Source organism: Photinus pyralis, unplaced genomic scaffold (genome assembly GCF_008802855.1).
Source record: "Photinus pyralis isolate 1611_PpyrPB1 unplaced genomic scaffold, Ppyr1.3 Ppyr1.4_LG4, whole genome shotgun sequence".
NCBI lineage: Eukaryota > Metazoa > Arthropoda > Insecta > Coleoptera > Lampyridae > Photinus > Photinus pyralis.
In genome coordinates, this window is record NW_022170511.1 from 20952972 (window position 1) to 20975295 (window position 22324).

A 22324-nucleotide genomic window follows, 5' to 3' on the forward strand; every position below is an offset into this window, starting at 1 on the left:
AACAAAAACTGCAACGCGTGTGCTAGAATTTTAATTAATGTGAAGCTAATTCTAATGCTTTGTTTATCCAATTAGAAATTGGTTTAGCTATACCGACTATCTTCTAATCTGCGCGTTCGCAATTATTATAGAAACGCGTATGGGAAATTTGGTAATGAACTGTTTCTGTTATGGGAAAGGAAAGTTTAATTATAAGCTGCGAAAGGTTCAATATTGGACCCGAAAAATACTTTGAAAGCTTTTATAACAGTTTGGGAAGATTTACATAAAAGTAAAACGAAATTACTTTCCGTTCCTTTGGGTTTTCGTCTTTTCCTAATTTCCATATTTGAGCACAAACCTAAACGGAAAGTTAGATTTGATTGGTCGGTGCGAATCTATTTTGCGTAATAATAGCAACAGAAAGGTCCAAAGGAGGCACAAAGGATTGCGTGTTGTAAAGGTTTCCTTGTATTAATAATAGAGTTGTGGGTAAAGACGCGGTTACACAAGGAGCGAGCGTTAAAACCCTAATGCAAGGAGATTAGTACAAATTATCACACACTTGAGCGCCATTCTATAAAGCGGGTGGCCAAACTTCGTTAAAGGTTGATAATGAGCAGCTGGTTTGCCAGATTTAATACCGTCTCGCCGCAATATCAACCCCTTACTTCGACAAGAAATACGTGAATGGCATTGTGCATCAGGGGCATTTACTTACATCCACCCTTATTTTTGCATGCACCGAGAGTGTATAATTAATTTCGTAATCTCAGTGTTTTACTAACATAAACATCCCATCTAAGACGTGTTTGCGGAAATAAATTAAGATATTCCTTGGGGCTTTACTTAGACGTGTATTATACGTTAGCGGCGTACCTTGTTATTATAATTTTGTTTGTTATCTTGGTTGGTGAATTGTGATTAATGGAAGAGCTCCACTATCTTCAATGGCATTTGAAAAATTTTGAAACTGCGTGTCAGTTTCTAAAAAGTTTTCAGCGTTTCAATGCGGAAAAACAAACATCCGTTTTTACATATTTCCCCGGTGAATGGCCGTATAATTCTGCAACAATTTTCATAAAAATTTGGATTTCGGTTTTACTTACTCGCCACTTCAAACTTGACCCTGTACCGGGGCGACTATTGCCCTAGGCGTGGATGCCGGGGAAAAATGATTCATTGAAAATAAGTTCGGGAATAGATAGATTTATTAAGCAACTTTTGTTCTAGAAAGTTGCTTCTAAAAGTCTTGACTCAACCTATTTGTGAGTGAAAGTGTCACTTGAAACCCACGTTTTCAGGCGGTTTTTCGCGAATAAATTCAAAGAGTAAGTTTTTTTTATCAAAAAAAGGCGCCTGTAGACCCGATTCAAACACAAAAATAACGTGTTGGAGGTTATTGGTTCTTATTCGTCAAACTTTTTCAAAATTGCAAGTTTCGACGTGAAATAACCAAAAAGACACATTTCATTTTTCGGGGAAAATTCATAGAACCATTTTTGTGTTTGACGGTTCGTACCTATTTCTTTCGGCGACAAAAAATGTGACAATCAACCTCATAATTATAACATTAATGAAAAATAATTATTACCACTTTGCAATCCAATTGATGTATGTATTTGTAATATGTAGAAGTTTGACCAGTTTAAATTGCGTTCCGATTTTTCTTTTTTTTTCTGTCGAGAACACTTCATCAACCAACAGCTGAGGCATTAGTTGAGAACGCATGGAATTTTAATTGCCATCATCCATATTTTGTTACTGTCTGGCATTATTTTTGATTCATTAAATTGGGGATTCCTCAGTAATTAGGACGGATTTATCTATAGATCTCCGTATGGAGGATATAATTTGCTTTTTCTTGTTATCGTAAGTATCGCCATTTGCATATTCCGTAATTGCAGTGTACCTTTTCGTTAGGTTTCGGCTGATATTTGTCATACTACAATTTCCATCGACGATGATTGCATTCATCTACAATTAGCCATCTTATTTAAGAGGTATGTACATTTTAGTTTACAAAGAAAAAGGGATTACCTTCGATTTTCTTTTAGAGTTTTAATTGTAGGGTTCAAGTGTTAGTTCAAAATCTAGTTTTAATGGACCAGCTTACGTTTCGGAGACGTTTTACATTAAATTTGGTATTAATTTATTTCTGGAAAGTTGTGTTAAGATTCAGCAATTAGTTTGGTAATCGATCATTCTAAATTGGAGGTTTACTAAACTGAAAAAATTTTCAATTGCACAGTCAAGATACTCAGATTTGTGTGCAGATCCAATCGTCCGTCCCAGGTCTTTAGAATCATGTCATACCACAAGACACTTACCTCCAGCATACCACCCCGAGTTTTTGGTTGTACACTCGCCATGACTGATTCTATAAGATTCGCCGGTCTACAATTGGTTGTGCGCCAAAATGGCGCCTGCACCTGCTCACACTCTCACGCTTACAACTTCAAGGTCAACCCAATGACGATACTACACCCATCGTTCAAAGTCCAAATGTTGGTTACCGGTCAAGATCCATTCCTCTCCGTTTAAGGCAGATTGGTAGCCGCTTAGACTCGTAGTACAGGTGAAGCTTGTTCGCGAAGCAAGTGATATTAATGGGGTAAAGTTGAATTTCGTTAGGCGTTTAGTATTAGGACGAATACAGAGTGTTTCCATTAGAGGGCCGTCTACCCCAAACTTTTTTTTCAAATTTTTAAAGTCAATAGACTCCCAATGAATGTGGGGATCTATATTCCGGATGCGTCATGACCTGGGTAAAATTATCAGTGCCGGTCTGACGGGAGATAACACAATCTGAATGTCGTTTACCTGACCAACACAGTTGACTCAGAATTACTCATAGTGATTTCAGAGAAACGCGAACTAGGCGATCTTGAAATCCGATGAGTTTCGATAGATGGAATTTGTACGCATTTTATTGGGTTAAGGAGACGAAGTCGATTGGTTAACGATTGAAGATGGACGCTATTAGCGCCATTGGTAGGTTTTTTTTAACTTGGAAAGGTACGGATAGAATAGAGATCTGTATTTCGGGCACTAAGGTCTAAGCGGGAAGCTGTCAGTGGGAAAACCTCGTTTAATTTAATTCGCGTTTGAGCCTTGGTGGAGCTCAAGTAAAAAAACCCGTACGGAAGTTCAGTTTTGGTCAGTAAATAAACATTCCAAAAGGAGTATTTAACACAGGTAGTTATATCATACAAGTTTCCTTGAAAGATACATCAAGCGCACGTTTCGCGAACCAATTCAAAAAGGATTATCGTAGAAATTCAGTAAAAATAAAGAAAGATTCAATGTTGAGATCTATAGAAAAATTATAAAAGTACGAGCAGACTTTTCCTGCGAATAAATCAGAGACAATGTCCGTTTCCCCTTCCTCATTTGAGGATTAAAAAAGGGCCCAAATATGAGTCAAATAATATTTTTTTACAAAATATCCTTTATTACAGTAGAAAGTTAATTTTATTACAATCTCAAGGGTTCCCAACTCCTGTTTTGCAACAAACTGTTACAGGGGATTGGGTCAAGGATGCTATAACAGCATCCTTGGGATTGAGTTAATATTGAAGGAATATTATCCAATCAAAACTCTGAAACAACTGCCGTTGAAGAAGATTTTTGCAAGTGTAAAACAGGGTGCGGTTTAGCGTGGGGTTGTCGAAGAGTATGATTTTTCTGGATTTCCGCATGTATAATATGCAGTGGAGTCTTAATATTGTGCCAATCATGGAGGAAAAGTGAATGTGGAAAAGAATGAAGGCGAAATGGAAATGGAAGAAGAGTGTAAAGAGCGTTTTTGATTATTTAATGTGTACATTTAATAAAATAAAATGTAATAAAAATAAACCCCTAAAGCAAATCTAAAAAAGCGGCAGAGCACCTCGGTCATTGGATTTGTCCCATTTTCCATAGGCTTGTTAAATATGGTATATAGATCAACTGTGCAAAATTTGTGTATTCCCTATTTTTGATTGCAAATTTTAAGCAGTGGGGGTTAATTTCGCTATATCATTCATTCATTCCAACGTAACAACTGACATTTTTTAATGATTACTGTCATAGGGGGTGCTTTTTAGGAGTTGAAAATGTTCAGTTCATTATAATTTATCAATGTTTACTTTCGTGTTCATTTAATTTATTTAAAGAAGATTTCAATTACAAGCTTGTATCTACAATTTTATTATTACTTGCAAAGAGGGGTAGTTTTCTGCCCCAACAAATAGTAAGCAACCATCGGCACACGTTGATATTTGAACTATAGGGTAAGTAGAGATCCAAATCCAAATTTTAATCATTTTCAGTTGGCAATGAACACTTTTTTTGAATTTTTTTAAAATTATTAGTAACTATTCTAGAAGATGGTTTTTGGGGGTGAAACTGTTTAATAAATCATAAATAATATCCCTTAATGTTCATTGACCTTATTTGAAGATGATCTCAATCCATTACACGCTCGAAACTAAAAACTATTTTCCAATAGGAGTAGTTTTCTCCCCTAAAAAATAAAAAGTAACCCCCGGCCCAGGATTAACTTTGAAGTTAAATCCAAATTTTTATGCAAATAGGTGCGGATACAGGCAGTTGTGTTGTTCTAATTTCTAACGTAACAATCGTGTTCAGGTAGTGTCACCATTTAATTGTGAGTAATAATTACATAATTCAACTACGCATGGAAATTGTAGAAATTATCATCAAAATAATTATTCAATTCACGACGCTTTCCCCAGTGAAGTTTACGGTTGAAATCGTCCAAATGAATCCGCCATTCGATGTAGGTAGTTACGTATAGGTATAATAAACGAATTAATAAATGAACTAGACAATTGACACTTTAATTTTATCGTTATTTTTATATAATCAAACATTCAGAAATGTTAGTATGTTAGTGTATTATAGTAACCATATCGAAAGTCCCCTACCGAAAGGCAAGGTCGAGCTCATTTGTTAGTCATTTCCTAGTAATATTTTAGTATTGTTAGTTTCGACGTTCTCAGAGGAACACTTCATTTTAAGAAACAGTATTGCAATTCATTTAAGTTAATTAACGGCCTCCAAAATTTGAATTTCTCTTACCTTTGAAGTAACTAATACAATGTAACTTGTTCTGTGACTATATGTACAATACATTAAATTACACAATCCCTCTTTCTCTACTTTGGTTATCGCATTACACTTTGACATTTAATTACAATCAATAAAACTGTACATCTCAATCTCCAAGTACATTGAAAAAACACTGACAACTTACATATTATAAATTGGATATAAAACAATTTTTTAGCGGAACAAAACGAAGTTGAGGTAACGCTTATGTGCTCGATTTTCCGTCGTCTGTCTGTCTGTGTGCCTGTTCCATCGATATCTTCGCCACCTAGAGACGTACTGTACATACCTAAGTATGCTCAAAGGAAGGTTAAAAGTAAGGGTCGTGGCAATTATATGTTTGGTCATTCGAGGAATATTTTTCTAATTGTTTGTTCTTGATTTACTAGAATTCGTTTGTCAATACACTCCCGCTTTGCTCTTTAACGATACGACAATTATTATTGACTTTCGTTAAGAGTTTCATGGGTTCATTTAACATGAAGATTATTTTTACTGTAAATATTGTAAGGGCATGTTCAAACAACCGTTTGAAATTTGTTGTCTGGATTAACCTCATTGTTGAAATATGATTAAAGCAGAATTAAGACGTAGAGTAAATGCAGTCGTATTTTGTTAGGGCATAGTGCAAATAGTTAGCTTTTACAGTATCTAAAGGTGACTTGGTATAACTTCTTGTTTTTTTTGTTTCAATTAAATAAACCATATTTTTATTTATTATTGCCTACCAGACAAGACGTCCAATTACGTTGAGTCGATTTTTTTGCTGAACGGCGCAAGTGTATTTATTTATCTTTATTCTTTCCAGTTACATGACTCACTCATCTGCAATTACTTTTCCACTAATGTGCATTTTCTTTCAGAAGGCCCATATCATAAGAAAAAACCTTTTCGTTAACAAATAAATAGATTAGACAAAGTAGGGCGCCCAAATGGTACAGTTTTTTAAATAGAACCCCTCGTATTTGAATGCATTTTTGAATTCTACGTGTAATTGTGTCTTTTTTATTATATGGTTAATATCCGAAAAGCTAGTAGTTTTAAAGATAATTCGATTTTTAAGAAAAATTGGGCATTTGCAAGCGTTAGTATATTGTCAAAATTATTACTGAAATTTTGATTCCAGGTTTTATATTTTTTATCCTGGGTTGAGTAAAAGTCGAATAAATACATCTACTATAAAACATTAAAAAAATACAAAACTTCATATTAAAAATCTCACTTTTTTTTAATGGAACGCCCTGTATATTTTTCTGTCTTCATTTAGCTCCTTCAAAAACCTTCAACTTTTGATAATAATGTCCTCTATCTCTGATAGTTTTCAAAATATCTTGGTTTTCCTGGGTTTTATATTCTAATCTTAAATAAGTTATATGTAACTTACATAATAGTGAGGTGGCCATGCATTTAAAAAAGGTGAGATTTTTTAATATGAAGTTTTCCAACTTTGGCCCTACCAAAAAAACACCCTGTAAGCTATATTTTTAATGTTTCATAGTGGATGTATTTATTTGACTTTTACTTAACCCAGGATAAGATATAAAACCTAGAATCAAAATTTAAGTAATAATTTTGACAATATATACTGACGCTTGGAAATGCCCAATTTTTCTTAAAAATCGAATTATCTTTAAAACGCTTTTCGGATATTAACCATATAATAAAAAAAGACATACAATTACACGTAGAATTCAAAAATGCATTCAAATACAGGGGGTTCTATTTTTAAAAAATTGACCATTTTGGCGCCCTACTTTGTGGGCGTACCCTGTATAATTCCAAATATTTTTAAAATGTGGAGACTATTCAACAATATAATACAAAAGCACTCTATCGAAAAATCTTATCTTCAAGGCATTAAGTTACTCCGCGCAATCGTTGACTCACAATGTGCGAGTACTTAAAATTCCCAGGTCTAATTTCCTAGCGGACGATTGCGCGATTTGAATTTTTTAAATAGAAGGGACCGTTTAATTGCTTTAGAAAGTTTGGGTGACAGCCTGTTCGCGATAACAACAGATAATGCTATCTCAATGAGGTTCCTGCAACTAAAATTGCTGATACAGAATTACAATTACAATTATCACTACAAGCCAATTTGCACAAATTAAACGTGTGTGGAATTTTAAGTTATGACACTTCATCCCTGGTAATTCGTGGGGCAAAAACTAATTGGTGATAAAAAATGGCCGATTTCATTCAAAAAATGCCATTTTAGGCTGTCAATTAATTAGGAAATGTAGGTAGGGATTAATAGAGAGATTTTTTCCGGACATTCGGGTAGTGACCGTAATAGAACTTAAATCCAATTAAAGTTTCTTTTTCAGTCATTCGCTTTGGGACATATTAGCGCTGAAGTGGAGATTAGAGCTTCTGGGAAGCGAGAGTCAGTAGTCAGAGCTGTCCGACACGAATACATTTGTTTTCGTGCGCGAGAATTATGTAAAGTTCGTAGTAAACAAACAGTTTTACAAGGTTCATTTGCATTACTTAAGTCAATATTGGCAACCTTGTACCGTAAAACACTTAAGACCAACATTAATTTTATCTCAATCCGTCTTGCTCACCAAAAGTGGATTTTTATAATTTAAACTTAAAATTAGGGAAATTCGCGGAGGTGATATCAAGCTTGCAGGGTGCGCGGGCTTCATTTGTTTTTGCATATTGCGAGAGCTCCACTGTTGTTTTATGTTTCTGCTACTGTGTTGGTGCCGTCGGTAAGTGTCTTGTGTTTTGTGAACGCACGTGGTGGCCCTGCGTCTTCGAAACACCTGTGTTTTTTTTATCTGGGAAACCTTCTTATTGAAACTACGCAGCGATTACAAATTTCTTATCACAATAACCGGATTTAAATGAGATAACTTTAACCCTTATCTAAATCAACAATAAAATAAAATCAAAATACAGCGCGATTATTTAAACAAAATCAAACAACAAAATCACATTGACTTCAAATTCAAATACTGTAATCAAAATTGTGTTCAATCTCAAATGAATGACTACATCCACGCTTAAAGACAATTGAAATTCACACATACAGGGTGATTTATACAACATGATAATGAAGGACGCCTGCAAGGTTCCTACATAACATACACGTATACAAATGTACAGGATAATTTAAATCCGGACAAAAAAGGTATGATACTTCAATCAAATGCATATTTATATCACTACAAAGCAATATTATACATACAGATCTGATTCTTTTAGGAGATTACATACGTACAATTTCCCTACATATCCTTTTAAATGAGCCACATCAAAGCATTAGAAAATTTAGATCGGATTTTAGGGAGCTTTCATAGCAGTAATGCCACTCAAACATTTGGGAATTTGGAACTTATTTCATAGTAGGTAATCTCTGAATTAAATACGAGCACACATACGAAAGCATAATAAATGAAATGTTATAAAAATTATATACACTCCTGACAGTAATGTAAATTGTCATTCCATTTACGAGTATTTTTACAGGTCATTGTTTCTGAAAATTTAGCACCATACACGTCAGGCACGTTTCTACAACTATTTCTTCACTGAACCTATTCACAGTCACTTCTTTTGTGGACATTGTGGGATATATAAATAACTAGCCAACCCGATCTGGCCCATCGGCTGCATTATACGATTACTCTGGAGCGATGTAAATAAATGAAACTACGTTTAGTCTTGGCTTGGGTCACGCTTACCGCCAAACGTCGTTCGAAACACCTATTCCACAATAAAATAAACCCCTTCCTCAAGATATTTCAAAAACACCGCCAATCATAATTAGATTTGAAAACGCCAGCTTCGAAAGAACGCGTCGCGTGTCCCCATTTAGGCCAAATTTATTACGCACATCGTAAACATCTGCATCTCCGTTATCTCTTCTAACAACGATAACAAGTGCCTAGACACGTGCGTTACTTAAATCTCGTCCGATAACAAAACCTCTTATCGCAAACGACCAGATGTGCCTACATTTTAACACGCAATTTCACGTTTTACATTTAAATCAACAAATCTAAAGAAACAATTTACAACAGCGATATACTTTAGACAAACAAAAAATGCGCAATTACAACCAATTTTAAAAGGAAAAATACCACTGAGCCAAATTTAAATGACACGTATTGTGTGTTATGTTCGTAAATAGTCCCAAAATCGACAAAGCAAAATTTAAACCCAAAAACAAAAGCATACATGCATAGTTTCTCTCTGCAAAATTTGAGAGGATTAAGCATACTATATTAATCACACAAAAGGTAAGAGTAACGTAGAACGGCGGTTGTATTGAGTCCCCCCTCCCAAGGGTGAGTGAAGCACGGGATTTTTTGATAATTTAATGCAACATTTCAGGGATTAAATTTTACGCAATTTGTTAAAGAGAACCCATCGTTATTTTTATACAAATCAAAACATTTACGTTACCTTAATTATACCGTTTCCTGGGATCGATGGTTTCTCTATGGTACAAATCGGCACGTCCCTTCCTGAAGGAATTGTGCCTTAAATCTGGCCAATATAGGATGAAACCTGGACCTCCAGAAGGATTACTGTTTAAGTTTTCTGGTTTTAAGGCTTCGGAATTCGGAAAGAAATTGTTACGATTACCTCTTCTTGTGTGATTAATTGGGCATGCCTGCTTTTACCTATTATTTTTTTTTATAATTGAAACTGTCACTCTAGCTAACGGAAACATGCGCTTCGTACCATTATGATACGAAATAGGTTTAACCTAAAGAGTTTATTTTTGACGGAACATGATATTCTTTATGAACAGGTTCACGGAAAGTTCGGAAAATGTACTTTCCACCTACACTACTACATTTTTTACATGAATTATTCCTTTAGTAATACGAGTATTATTTACTCACCAATCATAACCTCACGTTCTTATTTTTCTATTGTTTTTGATTGGATCTCAACTCCTGTCGCACTTCTTCAACCATTCTCTCTTCCAACCTCTTGTTGTTCTTGGTTGATTTCTTCAATCCCTTTTGGGTTTCTTGTAAATCTTCTTCCATCTAGTATTATTGACGTTCTATTACACTTTTTTGTTTTTTTTTATATTTTCTTCTCCAATGCCTTCTGCCTTCTGATCTTTCAGACCTTGATAAACATCTCAATCATGTTGGTTAATTATGGGATTTCTCCTTGTGTGTGTGGCATGTTGTTGGATTTTTCTTGACCTGCTCTTAATTGTTTATACTGTTGACTGGCTTCACCCCTTCCAAAATTCTCTTCTTGAATTTCATAGCTTCCAAAATATCTTGGCTTTCTTGAGATAACATCTTGTTAGTTTGAAATTGAGACTCCTCTTTTTCCTCAATACCTCTTCGAGTAGGTCTCTCCAATCCTGGTCATAATTCCATATACCATTTATTGAACGTACCTTGGTGTCCCTTCATTCAAAAAGAAATTAAAAATATCAATAATAGCTTCGAGGGAATTTAAAAATTTGGAAAGCCCTCCTATAAAAATTGTCCACGCTCCCACTGGTGATAATGAAATATGTTTCCAACTTGAGAAAATCGCACTCATTATAAATAATTTTCCACTGCAATTATGAATGTTTTAAAGAATATCATTTAACCGACCGCTGGCTCCTAGATAATGTTCACGTTTCTTACCGTACCTTTGTAAGAAGCAATTTTATACAAAGAAAAAACAGCCCGTTACAGGTTATTCCTTCTCATTTAAATAGACAGTACCATTTTAAAAGAAAGAAAATCTAAAACTCTTTCTAAATGATAATTTATTTATTATCTATTTATTTATTTATTATCTCTCTCTTTTATACGACACAATTCTGATCCCTTCAATCCTCGCTTCAGTCTATTTACAAATATCGATTCCTTTAAGAATTTTTCTGAGCACTTTCAATAACATTTTATAAGAGCCCATACACAAATCAAAAAAATTACGTTACCGTAATTATAGCGTTTTCTGGAATCAAGTTTCCCTATAGTACAAATCAATACCCTCCATGCGAGCGACTTTTGGTATAGGACCGTGTCAATGTTAAGCGAAAAGAAACAAAAGCCTCGGGGGAGGGGTGAACAAAGGAAATAGCTAATTAAATGGGGGCTATGTTGGTCAAAACTCATTATTAAGATGCGAAAAATCTATTGTAAACTTATCTCTCATTAGTAACGTCTCTCTGTAGCCTACGCGTACGGGCATAAGAGGTAGCATTTCAGCATTCATTCTGGCTGGTCGTCTTTCGCGCTCAAGGGTCACGTAAACCGACATTTCGCCTGCTTAACCGCGATCATCGCTAATTCATTCGTTAACTCAACGGGGGGTGTCCTGCCCCAAGCTGGCGCGGAGCTAACAAAATATAGTCATTAAGAATCCATTGACTTTCAAAAGTTTGAAAATAATCCAATTACGTTTCCTTTTTTCTTCCTCGTAGATTTATTTTTTAAAGCGCGTCGTGTACACAGTTCCGTACGGAATATGTGCGCAGTTTTTTCGAAAACTATTATTTACCTTCTTCTGATTTTAACCAACGGACGACCCTTTTATTTCGGATTTACTTGAACTTCCTCTAGCCTTCTTAATTAAAATGACGATGGTTTTCTCACTAGCGCTTTCACCCTTGATGCCCGAAAAAGAAACTGCTATCTCGAACCACATACTTGACATTGTGGTGGCCCAAAAACGAATGCCCCACCTCTATCTCGCTGGCACGCGTCGCTAATCTTGCAATTTTACCAAGACCGCTCACAAAATGGTACAAATAGGTTAAATCGGCCATCTCTAATCATTCTCCCACTGCGCCTGCGCCAAATAATCACATGGGCGTTTGGGCCAGGCTCTCGTTACAAATTTGCTTCTCAGAATTTCGGTCCAATAATTTAATTTCCGAGGGTTCTCTGCAATTTTTTTTATCAAAATTACAATTCGAGTTCGTTATGAAACGAAAACAAAATTTTGAGTTGTTACTAATAAAAGAAAAAAAGATACACTTACGTACATATGTCACGTTCACATATAACTCTCGCCAGGAAAGATTGCCGGTCACAGCACACCTTGTGTCGATTTACAATCTATGTTTTTCTTAAGGTGCAAACGACTTCCGAAATAGGATCGTGCCAATATTGAACGAAAAGTCTTTTTGTTTAACATTGAGACGATACTATCCCGGAAGTCGCTCACATCTTTAGAAAAACATAGATTGTAGACCGGGATTAAGTGTTCTATGACCGGCAATCTTTCCTGGCAAGAGGTTTATAAAAGTGGATCCACGACAACTACAAATAACTTCCTATTCGATTCTAAAAGTTGACAACTGACCACTAGATTTGAAAGAGTTATAACCTTCGACATAACTTTTCTGCCGCCTCTCATATAATGAAAGACTACCGATAATAAAAAAAAACGGATGATTAATAGGACACAAAGAAAGTTTAGTAATGCTTCGTTGACCAGATTAAAATCAACAGTCGACCCTTTTCTTTCGGCTCTCAAATCTAATCTCGCTTCAAAATCGTCAAGTCCGGAAATCTATTTGAAGTCACTTTAGGAGGGACGAAAACAAACATTCATATTTACGATTCGTCCCGTTGCCATCTGCCCAAAGAACTTATTTCTAACAAAGATGTCCCCGAGTGTACCTATGATATATTTAACAATAAACGAGGGGTTTTATTTCCTATTCTATAACCAAAGCTAATGACGACACGTAACTCTCGCTTTATGTTCGTTATAAATATTTCGCAATTTTCATCAGAATTTTAAACTTTATGTTGCCGGGAGTGTCTATAAAATAAGCTCGTAATTCGCTGGAAGGACCCTAAACCAGCACAAAATATGTCACCGAATAGGTTATTTAGTTGTCTGATATTATTTTTTTTATACCGAAAGGTGTAGTAGATTTTACGGTTGTCTTTATCTTTACCATAAATTCACAGTAACATCTGAGTATTTTCACACGTTTAAAAAGGGCCAGAGGATGCCCAGGGTTAACTAACATTCAAAATTATCCATTGCATTAACATTCAATTTACGAATGAATAATTATTGCGGAAAATCCATTCGATGTAAATTCGCGATGAAAACATTTAGATTGCATACGAACTTTCCCGAATGAAAATCAAAGTAAATTACTCAAATCCATCCTTTGTTTACTCCAAAAGTAAATTTAAATTAATTATTAAAGCGACTTCTACCAAACAACTGAAGTTAGTAGATTGTCAGCGCAAAAGGTAGATAGAAAGAGTTACCATATAACGAACACCGAAATGTAATTTTTAGATTTATTTAACAAACGGAACAACGATAAATATGGCATTTTTTTACAAAACATTTATAGGAATGTCCGGATTTTAATTGACAAATAAATGAAAAATTCAAAATTCCTTCGAAATAAGTTCACATATAACTATTGTATGCGATACAATTTTGCTCCATTCCGCCAATTTACAAAGATCGATTCTTTCCGATCACTTTCAATACAATTTAATGCAATTTATTAAATAGAACCGATAGTAAATTTGAATACAAACCAAAAAGAATTTCGTTACCTTAATTATGGCGTTTTCTGAAATCCACTTTTTGGATTTTTTGTACAGTTACCCCATCTTGTGCAATTGATCAGGCATTGATCTGTCTACTTTTATCGTCTGCTTTGACTAACGTTCCCTTCTCACAATATAATTTATTAAAAGCGTACTACAGATCCAAACCGAAACTGATTAAATTTGTTTCTTAAAACTTTCGCTTTCGAAGTGGAATTTTTCAATAATTGAAACTTCTGATTCGTTTGTAACGAAGCACTCAGTTTTCAGATCAGCATTAATTAACGCGCTGTACATTTTGGAGTTTGCCAGCTTTAATGAACACCCGGTATCTAAAGACGCTTCTTTACGAAAAGTGTTGTTCTAGAACTATTTATTCATCTCTTTTAAGAGTTGGAAATGGAAGGTAAAAAAGTTGCTGTATTATACAATGTGTTCAAGAAAAGGATGTCTGTCATGGGGAACTCTGAAACGATAGAGGATGCGACGATATTATAGAAAAGCTACATAATTAAAGAGTCATTATCGTGCTTTAAAGAAAACCAGTCCGATTACTTCCGAAGATATTCTAGAAAAACCGAAATTTGCCGATTCCATTTTTATTCAATTTTAACATATAGAAAAAAAATTAAAAAACGCTTTCTCATTGCCACTTTTTGTATCGGAGAAATCATTCGCAAGTTTGTTTTGTTATATGGTCCGTAAAAAAGTACATACTGTATTGAGTAACATTTTTTATTACGAATACAATTATGTGAAGTTTATATAACCCTTAATTCAGAGATCTCTTTTTTGCACCTATCGACAATATTTTATTCTGCTCCTTTTAATTTTAAAGATAAGCGATACATTGCATTAATTAAAGAAGGGGTAATGCTTTGCGGTTCCTGCATTTGATTTCCCGTAGCTACCACTAATTAATTTATGCATTGTTGCTTGAGTTCCCGTTAGGGCAATCGCTACCGTGTTCGTGTGCGGTAATGGGCGCATCCCGGCTTCATTTTTTATTTCTGATCTACAAAGTATATTAAAAATAAAAAGACCCGTGAGTCCTCAATTTTTATTTGCGAGTAAAATAAACCCAAAATAAACTATTGAAAAGCTGTGTTTTTAGTACGAATTTGAAACGCTTCAGTCTAAATACGTCACAAACCTACAACCAATCACGTAGAAGTGAGCCGGCAACCTTGCGCGAGGGTCTGACGTTTGTCGGATTTGACGTTTTAAGACACTTGTTTAACTGCGTCTAGCGCGAAAGTGAACAAGTGACAAGTGCCTGTGACAGGTGACGTAAGTTACAAATGACATTCTCCTGCAATATTGCCAAGTCGTTATGTCATCTGAGTGGTTCTAGGAGCTGATTGGTCGAGCTTATTAAGTCACAGAGCCCGCTATAATCATATCGTTTGGAATAAACCCTTAAAACCGCACATGTTCAATATTTTTTTTGCTAATCAGCCTCTATTTTTAAATAAACTTTTACTGTCCACAAAAATGTTTTATGGTTTCAAGTACACGCTTATTAAATTAGAACTGCGGAATTCAACTATATTGTAAACCCCATTCTGTTTTACTTGCTCCCCTGAACGCAACCACCCGCCGATTTCTAGACTAAGCTGATTCTACCGATTGTGGTAAACCTCCGATACCGCTCTGAAATCGCCGACCTTAGGCAGAAGCAAGCGGTTAATCTTCTGGTGGCGCTCGAGTCTGTCCGTCTGTCCGTTCCGCCAACACCACATCGTGGTGACCGCCGCATACCTCTACATTTCCGCTGATGTGCTGTGAACCCAAATGAGTTGTAATTTATTTTTGTTTCCGCTCATTAAATCTTAATTTTGATTTCACTAATTACATTGTTTCATTTTCTTAAAGCCATTTGTTCGTCGCATATTCCCCGGAAAAAATTCTGAATAATTTATCTATAGTTCTAAATTCAGCAGAACCCCGATTATCCGTGCGCGATTTATTCGGGCAGCGGATTATCCATGCGGCATCTGGTTAATTCAGCCAGCTTTCAACGAAACTTCTGCGTTCACATGTAACAATGCACCCGTTTTCCGTCTGGAAATTACCAGTTTTAGTGATCACTCTGTAGATGAACACCCGGTATATAGAGGCTATGTAAATGTGAAGCGCTTCGTTACAAAAATTCTCGCTGCGAAAATATTTATTGGAATTGGGAATAGCAGGAAAATGAAATTGTTTTAATTTGTCGCCGTTCCCATACAAATAATTTTTATTTTTATTTTGCCTTAATTTTTGAGTGGGCGGGGTTTCAACCAAGGCTGCTCTACCAACCCAACCCACTTTTACAAATATCCATGCCATGCCCGAACCCGGATTCGAACCAGGGACCCTAGCACCACAGTCCAGCTTTAAATGAACTGAGCCACACGGGCCGGCTTTAATTATTTTTACCCAAAATCGCCCTGAAACCTTCATTTTCATGCCTACTTTCTGTTAGGAAATGTTAGGTTCCATGACAGAGCTGCCGCTTGTCACTTTACTGGCCGCAACTGTCATTTTACTGGCCGCATCTTTGACATTTTCAAATGTCTATAATGACTCCTGTCATCACTGACAGATTGACATTAATCCAAAAATTCTATATAAAATTGAAATTTTATATTAAAAGACGATTTCAGGTAAACTTTAATACAAAACTCGTCAGTAATATATAATTTTCCTGACTTTTATGAAAATAACTATTACAGCCGCCGAAAGCTCCCTTGGCAGGAGAGCAAGAATTATTACCCTTGTGAAGTTTTAGAGTCGTTAATTACCAATTAATCGACTTTAGTTTACTAATGTTATACGAAAAGCAGGATTAAAACCGGCAAGGTCGTGCAGTTTAAGGAAAATATCAACGTGATAGGACTGCCGTTTGACCTCACATTTCTAGGAACAAAACGGGCATTGTTGTATTTCCGAATTTGGATATTTCATTCCAACTATTTGGATAAGTATAATTAACCGTAATTAGTTGAATGGGTTACAGTTAACCGTCTCCGTTTAAGTCGAGATTATATCCGTTGCGTGCGCTCTTAAAAACTTTGACACCGGTCCCGCATTTTTACGACGTCTGGGAAGGACGTAATTAATTAAAAACAGTTTCAATCTTCTAGCGTTATCGCAAGGACACGCCGTCGAACTGGAAAACCGGCGTTCCCCCCATGGCATAGTCGAATTTTATGTAACGCTTAATTTATAGGGGATTTCTTGCACAGTAATTGTCTTACTTCCTGCATTTGCTTTCCCGTAGAACCCGCGACCGAATCTGATTATTTACTGTTTCCACTTACGCAAATTGTTGTGTACTTTAAGTTTGTTGCAGCATTCAACAGTAGCCGCCGTTCTCCATTCGGGTTATCTGGAGCCATCATCGTCTACAGATTTTGACTGTGTGTAAAGGAGACCCGAAGCCACCGTTGGTGCGCAAGCCTCCGGCGAAAGTTTGTCGCATATAAATTTGGCGCCCGAGCAGGCCAATATAGCTAGCTGCGTTAAATTCCTTGCGTAATGTTTATTTATTGATAAACCTTAACTTCCGTACACGTTATCACTAAGAAGGGTTTTTTTCGTAGATATATTTTAAAATGCCTCACGGAAGACACTTCTGCATTGATAATTTGATTTTTTTTAATTCAGTTATTTACAGCTCTTCGATTTTGAACGGACAGATGACTTTTGAACCAACCACTTCTTTCCCCAAAGCTCAGACTCGAATTAAAAATGACCTGGTTTTCCCGTTAACTGTTTCCCGCTTAGTGCCCGAAACCACTGTTACTCGGTAGTGCCGCGTGAAAAAAGACAATTACAGCACTTAGAAATGACTCCAATTCTCGAAAAGGAAACCTGGGCGATGGTCGATTGCACTGAACAATTGAAAGTTATTGGTTGCCGAATGGTTTTAGGGAACACGTTGTGCTGTGATGGCTCCATCGAGAAACGAAAGGCGTGATTAGTCGCACAGGAATTCAGCCAACAGACATGGGATGAAGGTCCGTTAAATGGACATGAAAACCGTGTTTCTGAACGGATCTGATCCCAGATCGTATGGGATATGTCGATGTCGACTGGGGGAATTGCTTTGAGGAAAGTCCTATACTGGTTAGTTGTTCATGCTGAACGGCGGACCGGTGACCTAGGATTCTTGAAAGCAACGAACCCTAGCCCTATCGACGCTCAAAGATGAATATATGACATTATCCACTAGTGCCAAAAGAAGCCATGCTTTTGAGAAGATTCCTTGCCGACCTAGAATTTAGAAATTCATACGATTTGATGGTCTACAGTGACAATCGCGGTTCTTTGTTTCCTTAACCCAATCAAATGCGTGACATCACTATGAGTACCTAATTATGATTTCGGTAACACAAAAGGCGTTAATATCGTGTTATCGTCCGTCTGACTGGCGCCGATTTCGTTTCTCTTGCCATTAACCGGTCCCAACGCGCCTGGTAAACATTGACTCATAAATTTTGGAACAAACAGCCCACTAACAGAACCGCCCGTATACTTCGTAATACTAAACACCTAACGAAATGCTCTCTAAACCAATAACCTGGCATATTCGACATTAAAATCGATACAGCTACCAAAATCTCATTAAAAAAGTGCGCCTACATCCATGTGTCTCAATTACTTTAGTAAAAATATTAATTTTACAGAAAAATTGAATGAAATAAACCCCATTAAAAAGCTCCCGTTACATCCTTGTTATCTCGCGTGCATTCAATTCGCAAGAAAAACAACCTTTCATAAATTTAAATTAATTAAAACATGGCTGACATTAATTTCCGGAAATATATGAAAGCTGAAGAATCTTAAAATATCATCTTTTAATTTTTTTGAATTTGCCCGTAGGTATGTCATAATTGCGCATATTATTCATATTGATACTATGGTTAAAGTTTAATTTGCGACGGTCACAATATAAAATTCAAAATATTACTCACCTTTGACGATAGCGAAAGTTTCGACTGAATTTTAAACAACGATTTCCTACCTGAAACAAAAATTACTTCATTAATCACAGCAATTCGAGACAAAGTCAAATACATTATTTACACAGTTTTAAATTAAAACGCAATTTACTAGCGGAAAAATCAATCTGTATTTGGCAAGGACGTTAGTTGGGCGACATTTAGGTGAACTTAAATCTTCATCAACAGAAGTTTCAAGGAGTAAGTTTACTAGGCCATTCGAAAGAGCCTAATAAATTACAAGTTTACCAACATAAATACACTAACACGTATTCGGTAAGAGGTTTTAAGTTAAAATGTTTAATGATGCTTGTCGGTTGAAATGTTAGACTTTATTGCATAATAAATCAAACTTTCACGCATTTATAAAAAAAGGGAACATAAGGTTTAGCGAGATCAAAGCTGTTCACATCATCAATGAGCCGTAGAAGTTTATTGAATCTAATGTTGAATTTTCCATTTCCCCTTTGTTTCTATAATTACATAAAAAATGCTGCGTTTGAGCACGTACTTTCAAATGGGCGCTTTGTCTCGATGGCGTTCTGCTCTAAAACGTTTTATTTTTGTCGGTAAACTGTTGACTCCTTTGCTAAGATGCGCCAAATTATCTCCATTATACCATTCTTAGGTGCGCTCGCAAATAAATTGCTTTCCATTCTTTCGGCAACTTTTTGTAAGCAACCTCAAAGAGAAGTCTTTCATCACTTTTATTAGGAAATACTTCAAAAAAAAGTTACATAAAGGCAGAAATTGAAGGAAATAAATTGAATTGCGTAATATGCATTAGGACCAACGTATAAATGAGACGGAAATTAAGAACAACCTAAAAGCCTTTTCAACAAGCGACGTATAGGTACCAAGATTTTATTTCTAAGGGTGTCAATAGAGGCGATTTGAATAGCTTTCATGCAAAGCATGTCTGATAAAAAAACACGTTTCCTTTCAACATCGTAATTAATTTTTTTAGAGACAACATCTCTTGTAAAAGCTCTGATGTACAAATGCTGTTATGAAATATGACGTTACTATTTTCAGTAATAGACATAAAACAAAAATATACAGTATGTTCCTTAATTTATTATGAACCGCCATATTGTGCAAGAAACTAAATATAATTATTAGAACTTGTTTCGTAAGGGAAGATTTTTGGACCTTTATAGATAAACTTTTCGTGCAAAATACTTCCTTTACTTCCTACTTATTTTAAGCAATTATTACAGCCGAAAAAACAACTTGGTAAAATAACACCTTACGTGTACCATAAACAAGATGCCAACCTCAGTTTCTAACAGCTCAAAACCCCTGGATAACGTGTCGGATAAGGGAACATTATTGAAAAGATTAAAATTAACAAAATATATACTTTGAAATGTGTAACATTTCCAAATACCAAAAGTTTCTTTTGAAACTAGTGCCATATTCAGGAATTTCCTTTGACATTTTGTCAAAAAAAGTGGTTAGTAGTCCGAAGAAACGATTTGACATCTTTAGAATACGATCACTTACAGAAGGCGTTTCCGGTTGACGAAATCAATATTATTACACAAAAAATCGTCGACCAATCACAAACATTGCCACGCTTTCTACAATCGCCAAGAATTCCAGCATACGAAAGTTCTGCATTGCCAAACATTGCGAAAATATTCAGCAGCGATATTTTGGCAGGTCAAATTTTCAGCTACGTGGACATAAGTCCATACAAGGGATTTATTGTTTTGGCTTTACCATTTATCTATTGATATAATATTTGTAACCACTGGAAATATGGCTTTTATTAGCTTAAAGAAATCAACTAGACAATTAAATTAACTTTGACAATAACGATAAATGACTATCAAATGATAACTAGATAAAATATCATATCATTCTTCCCCTGTAGAATTTTCTTCTTCTGCAGAATTTTCTGCCCCTGTAGAATTTTCAATTCCACTTTCTACAACAAAGTTTTGAAACCGCGAGGGTGGCCTTCTAATTCGAGTAGACCTTCTAACCTCTTGTTCCGTCGAAGATCCATCAGAAGTTTGTAATTCTTGTGAGGCCTTAGTCTCTGAAGTTTCAAGACTAACGTCATCTTCACCCTCGTCAACGTTGTTTGGGAAGGGCGCTAAATGACGATTTGTCACGGTTGACATTTCTCCATTAGCTCTTCTAATTAAAGAGTAGTAAGGATTACTCTCGATAAGTTCAGCTTCTTCTACTACGGGATCAGTCTTTGAGTGACGGACATTCTTTTTTACTAGAACAGGTCCAGGCGTTGAAAGCCATGATGGTAGCGAATCCCCGTTTGGTGATCTTCGAGGGTACGTGAATAGTTTTTCATGTGGCGTAGCATTAATCGATGTACAAAGAAGTGATCGGATACAATGAAGGGCATCTTTAAGGACTTCCTCCCAGTTTCCAATTGACAAACTCTTTGAACGTAGACTGAGCTGAATAGTACGCCAAAGTGTTCCGTTCAAACGTTCCACTTGACCATTACCCTGTGGATTGTATGGCGTCGTTCTTGAGGATGCAATGTTTGAGTTTTTTAGGAAATTTTTAAATTCTTCAGACATGAATGAGGTTCCTCTGTCGCTGTGTATGTAAAGAGGCTGGCCAAAAGTGAGAAACAGGTCTTTCAGGCATTTAATGACTGTGGATGAGGTCATATCTTTGCATGGGTAAGCGAAGGGAAATCTGCTATATTCATCGATAATCGTTAAAATATATTTGTTTGAAGAATTAGAAGGGAGAGGACCTTTAAAATCAATATTAAGGCGTTCGAATGGAGACGTAGCCTTAATTAGTTGACCTTTTGCTTTCAAAAATCTTGGCTTAATTTCAGCGCACGTTGGACACAATGCAATCATCTCTTTTACATCATTTGCTGTATACGGTAGGTTTTTAGAGCGTATCCAATGGAACATTCTACTTACTCCAGGATGGCAAAGCGCATTATGAAGCTGTTTTAATTTGTCGGTGTTCATGTACGCACAAACTCGTGACAGAGCGTCTGCTGTTGTGTTTTCCGAACCTGGTCTATATATAATGTCATATTTGTAGCAGGATAGCTCTAGCCTCCAGCGCATTATCTTCTCATTTTTAATCTTGCTATTGTGATTTTGATTCAACATGTACGTTACTGATTTTTGATCCGTAATTAAAAGAAAGTGTTTTCCAATCAGAAAATGTCTCCATTTTTTAAGACTTTCAACAATTGCACAAGCTTCCTTCTCTATTGATGAATGTCGACATTCTGGATTAGAAAGCGTTCGAGAGAAGAAAGCGACTGGACGACCCTTTTGCGTAAGCGTAGCGGCTATAGCAAAATCCGAGGCGTCAGTTTCAACAGTGAAAGTTTCATCATCATCTATTGCTATAAGAGCAGCTTTCTTTATGTCTGATTTAATCTCTTGGAAGCATTTTAGAGCATCAGGCGTTAAAGGAAAACTTGAAACACAAGTTAAAGGTTTTATCTTCTCCGAAAATTTTTCAACCCATTTCGCATAGTGGGCGAACATTCCCAAAGCGCGTTTGAGTTCTGAGGTTTTAATGGGAGCGGGAAGTTCTAAAAGGGGTTTCAATCTCTCAGCGTCTGGTTTGATTGTGTTATTTTCGACAGTATAGCCAAGTAGATCGATTTTTGTTTTCTTAAAAACACATTTTCTTTCATTTAGTGTTAAGTTATATTTTCTCGCCGCATCCATAAACTTTTTTAGATTACGTTCATGTTCTACTCATCTTTACCACATA